Below are 5,877 nucleotides of genomic sequence, written 5' to 3' on the forward strand. Positions count from 1 at the left end.
TTACAGATTAAAGTGGGGCAAAGCTGTGCCTGTCTTGTGGGTTTTTTTTTCCAGTAAGATTTCTTTAATTTCTTACCAGAAGAAACTACCAGACTCTCAAATGATTATAATACAGACACATTTTTCCCTCTCACCTGTGCAAGAGAATCCTTTTGGATCTCAGGCCCAGAGACAAGTATTTTCATATTTTAAAACAAGATTCTGTCTTGATTTTTCTTTTAAATGATCATGATTCCTTCTTGTGCTCTGACTGAGAAGAATCTGAGAACAGTAGGAGGCCCATTCAGCCTCTTATTCTTATACATCATAACCTTCCCACACAATAATAATATTAAACCAGTTAAAATTACTCATTATGCAAAATGGGAATGTATTTTAATTCATTAAGATATTAAATCATTCTCAAGGTTGAAACATTACATTTAATAAGAAACCATTTTCAACAAATATTATACTTGTTCTAAAATCAAAAATATAAAAATTCCCTAAAAAATTCTAATGCTCTATTTATCTTTAACAAATTCTAAAGATTCTCTTTCCCACATGCTCATTGCTGCTCTTAAATATTTTAACTGGATAGATTCATTTACAAGAAGAGTATATTCAATTGCTGGTATTCCTTATGTGATACCATATTTTCTCTAAAATGTGATTTATGGAGTTCACACTGTGTGCTGAATACTCCAAGACATTCCGGTGCACATGTTAAGAAAATCTACAAGTCTTCCTGAAGGCCAAGCATGTACACTGGGACAAGTAGCTGGAGCTAATGGAAAAGACATAGGCTACCAAATCTGCTTTAAGGCCACCAAGATATCAAGAAACACAAGATACACATTTAAAATAAGATTTAATGCCTACCATTGGGGAATTTATAACAAAATAGGACAGATGATTTATATATCTTTGAAAAGCATATAAGAGGTCAGGATCAAAACAGAAAAAGATCAATAAAAACACTGGACTCGTGCTTTTCTTTTCTGGAGAAAGCTCTTGGAAAAGAGGGACACCAGAAAGAGTCTAAAGTTTAAAAGGCTTGGGGAATTATGAAGCTTGGAGATGAAGACAGCAGTGAGCATACATAGAAAAGTGAAGAGAATGGTAAGGCAGGCTTAATTTATCTTTTGATGCTTCTGAAAGGAAGATGAGATTTGAACTCAATTCATGGAAGGTGTATTAAAGCAAAACAAAGATTATGGTTTGATTAATATTTCCATGAAGAGGCCCGATGAAGTATTTCAGGTTCATTTCTAAAGTTAACCTTTGTAATTATTGAGAAAGATTTTTATATCTGTGGAAGGAAATCGAGGTTTATGGAGTTCTAGTGCCAACCACAGTGATCTAATGAGTATGGGTAAAGGCCAACTAGTTCAGTAAGAGTCATCACGAGGATGATATTAAAGACTAGGCACTGAAGAGTGAGCATACAGAAATTTAAAACTCATCTCTGTTATTCACCAGTTCTATGTCCTTGAACAAGTCATTTAACGTCTCAGGACCCAATTTTCTTCATCTGATACAAGCGGCAATGATAATCTTTACCTTAGAGAATGGTTATATGGATTAGTAAGTTAATATTTGAAAAATTAAACATTTGTTATACAAAACTAAATGTGACAAAAGTGTCACTTGAAACCATTTCTATTTCAGTCTCAACTCTTGTTTTTTCCAATCTGCTACTGGGTCTTACTGCTTTAACAGAATCGGTGAATCACCTAGAAGAAAAGATTCAATTGAACATTGGGTAGAAAGTGTACTATGGTCCAGGAACTGTTGTGAACACTTAGAACTAAGAAAGTAAGTTTCTGCAATTAACTTCTAAAAAGAAGGTGAAGATGAGAAATCTGTCTGTATATTCAACCACTGGCAGGGCTATCTATAAACTGAACATGTAGATTGATCATTTAGAGAGCCATATTTAGTAACACACTCATCACTTATCATCTGAAAATCTTTAGCATGAAAATATTCTGACTCCAAGGGAAAAGCATAAGGTAAATGGCTAAGTAGAAATTTGTAGCACTTCAACTATGAGAATAGTAAAACTAAGGTCATTTGGAGAGGAATTTCAGGCTTCTCTGATAATTACAAAGGTCAGCTGGGTCTGAGTTGCTTAAATACTGACTTTCTTAAAATGTAATTTATACAGTCACTTAAAAGGACTCAAGTTTAGATGTTCACTGCACTTAGTTTAGTGTCCTGCTGCCTTATGAATCATTATTATAACCCAAGCTAGCACTGAATTTATAGCAATCCTCTTGACCCTGCTCTCCAAATGATGGGACTATAGGGATGTGCCACCTCTATGAATCATTTTTGAAGAAGAGATTCTGTTTTGGTTTTGTTTTCCATCTTGCACCAAGATTTCTAAGTTAGATAATCCCTGCTGGGTCCATGGCTCCTGTGACTCAACTGACCTGCCACATAGTCTAACCTAAGGCACAACTATTTCTAATAGTTCCCTTATTTTATGACTACCATGCAGCCTCTTATTTATGTGCTTTAGTACATTGTCCTCTCCTATGAGATCTTGAAGAAAATGAAATTATGAATACTTTGGCTTTAAGCAGTTTTTTGTTTATTGTTGCTTTAAGCAGTTTTAATTTACATTTTATATAACCTTTTAAGGAATTCAGAGTGTGTATACACAAGAAAAATAATGTCTCCAGTGCTAAGGCTGTGAGAGACAGAAAGGTGGCAGATGTCTGTTCAGAGCATAGCCTGTTATTATTTCCACAGCATGTTGCTGACACACATAGTGAGGTGCTTTTACAGTGTGAGAAGAGTAATTGGGTTTCTGTAGGGTAGGGAAAAATGACTTGGTATGGTTTGAACATACTTCTTAAGGGTACACTTGTGGAATTAAAAAAATAAAAAACCCCAAACTTTCCACTACCCCTACTCCCTAGGAATAACTTCAAGTGAAGCAAAATTTCCCTCACAAGTACTTCCCTAAAATGAAAGGAAAAAGAGAGTAATATTTCTTTGCATTAATATTATGAAGAACGAGAATCCTTTTAAAGAGAATGGAGCTTAGAAAAGTTGACACAGTAATTTAGAGCAGGAGTGGAAATGATGAAATCTTGACTCACAGGATTAGGATATTTCAATTACATTCTATTGCATAATTGTAAATGAAAAAGTTTCAAAAAGCCTGTGAGAATTTCTATTAAATGGTACCTAGATAAGCTTTCATAGTTATTCATAACAAAGCTCCTTAAATAGTAAATTAGAAAGGTCACATCATGACAACTTTGTACAAGAAAAACTCCCCTGACACCCATGCAGAGATTTCGATCAAACATTTGTCAGGTGTATAGGAGGAGCTCATTGTCAAACATCATAGCTTCTTTTGAAGCCCGGAGCATTCAGTACCTAGAGTCCCTAAACTACTTATCAGTCCTTCATTTATATCTGACCTACTAACTAAAGGTCTCACTCAGAATGCAAAAAAAAAAAATTAGTTGTACGGAGAGCATTGCTTTTATTGGTGTATTTGGTCATTAGGCACTAAAAACGCATTACTTACTGAAGGTCCATGAAAACACTGGTGGGACCAAAAGGTCCAAACTGGATCTTCGGCTCAACACCAGAGCTTATGTTCATATTTTAAAATAAAAATACTCAGCACATAGCTTACTGATCACTAGTCTAATAAAATCCTAATAATGCCAAGCAGTGCAAAAGTCCTAAGCTTATGGGAAAGGAGGAATCTGACACTCATTGGACTGGCTGCTTTGTTCCTTCAAACAGGAAAGGGGTGGGGAGTTAAGCACCAAATTTCTCATTTAGTTTGAAAACTGGTCAGATGTCTATAGATTGAGAAACCCTTGTGAAATAACAGTTAAAAGATGATGAGTCATAATAGAGAACATCTTCATGACTTGAAAACTTGTAGTATTATAATTTTTGTACCATGTTCATTTATTCTAGTAACTTTAATTTTATTGAACTCTTTATTAGACACAATCAAACCTAGTGATTTTTTATATAAAATTCATAACCTTTAAATAATGATTTAGGTCTCAGGGTTAATCCTTTTAATAGACAAATAAATAATTCTTTATACTTTTACTTATCCCAAGGATTGGGAGATTAAAACTTGTAAAATGGAGGCTCAGCAGTAGATTATGGGCTGCTCTTCTGGAAGACTCAGATACAATATTCAGCATCCACATGGTGGCTCATAATCTTTTGTAACTCCAGTTCTGGAGGATCCAACACTCTAGTCTGATTTTCATGTGCAAAGACATATATGCAGGCAAAAACCCATATTCTTACAATTATTTAAAATAAAAACAATTATAGTATGATTTTTAAAAATAACAAGCTCTTTTCTTCAGTGGCGTAGCCACTGAAAAGTTGCCAATTCTCCAATAATCCTGATTAAACTCAGTGAATCTTAAACACACAGACAAAAATGATATAAAAATGGAAGAAGAACTTCTTAGAAAGAGGTGTTTCAGCAGAAAGGGGTGGAGGAATGAGAAAATAATGGGAGAAATTATTAAAGTTCATTGTATACACTTATGAAACTGTCAAAGAATAAGTTCATTAACTAAATTAACTTATTAAAAAACCTTGTTTCAAGTTGCCAAAAGCTATTTCCCCCCTCTAACTATTCTCCTTAAATCTGTCAACTTGAACAACATTGACCCTTTGACCAGATGAAAATTCAAAGTCCATGATTCCAAAACTTGCTTTAAAGACCTTAGCTGTGATTTGCACAATTTAAGGGAAGCCTATGGATCAAACTTTTTTTGGATCAAACATTAAATGAATTTCTACAGCCTTATAAATTGCATAAATAAGTTTTATCTATAGCCAATAGTTTATATTATTTTAAATTTATCTCAGATGGGTAATATGCCAAAGTTGTAACATATTTTGAAAGAAGTACATATCAGATGTAAACACCAATAATTATGCTACCAGACTACAAAAGAATCTGGCAACTTATTTTCTAACTATACTAGACATTGTTTTTAAATTTTAACCAATGCTACTAAAACTATGAAAATAAAGGTCAATTAAAATGAAAATACATTTCTTTTTAATTTTTTAAAGAGTCTAGAAGTCTGGATAAAAGACTTTAATTTAATTAATTTATTTATTTTTGCCTATAGTAATTACTAGCAAGAACAGATGGGAAAAAGAGGATTAAAATATGGATTATAACTTTATTGTCCTCAGAAATAAAGAAAAGGCCTAATTCACTCATAGCTATTATACAGAAAGATATTTTCTCAACATTTTCCTTCATAATGTTTTCTGGAGTGTAACATTTGTTTTCCGAAGGTTTAAGCTAATATGCACAGGAAATACTTTCTCATTTATTTTCCTTTCTTTTTCCAGGCCTCTGGTAAACCTGGGAGGACACATTATACTACATGGAAATAAAATGATTCCCAAATGTAAAATAAATAAATAAATAAATAAATAAATAAATAAATAACTGTTTTGAATGCTGACTAAATTCCGCAAAAGACTAAAATTATTAACTCATTAACTCATTCATTCATTCATGTAACAAATATTTATTAAACACTATGTGAAACTCTGTCTCTCATCCCCAAGGAGTTCAGACTCAAGTCATGCAGAAAGTAATACATAAAGCAAATATTAATGAAGAGCTTTAAGTGTAAAAGGAAACTATGTAGAATGCACTGAAAATAGAAGAAAAATAAAAAGGTATACAGAACTAGACCCAGAAGTTTGAGTCGAGTAGTATCAACTCTAAATGTTGGATAAAAAATAATAGATTGAATGTAATTTATAGGACAGGTTTGAATTCAATAATGGGCAAGAGGGTTTCAAATGCCACATTAAGGAAACATGATAGTGTAGCTTTGAAGAGAGTTGTGACACGTTCATGTT

The 5,877-nt window shown here is 33.1% G+C and overlaps 1 pseudogene; it reads right to left on the minus strand.

The window, feature by feature from the left end:
* Window positions 1-4,851: 4,851 nt before the first annotated feature.
* Window positions 4,852-4,948, minus strand: LOC119805653 (annotated as a pseudogene).
* Between the last annotated feature and the right edge of the window lie 929 nt (window positions 4,949-5,877).

This window comes from Arvicola amphibius, chromosome X (assembly GCF_903992535.2).
Source record: "Arvicola amphibius chromosome X, mArvAmp1.2, whole genome shotgun sequence".
NCBI classification, from domain to species: domain Eukaryota; kingdom Metazoa; phylum Chordata; class Mammalia; order Rodentia; family Cricetidae; genus Arvicola; species Arvicola amphibius.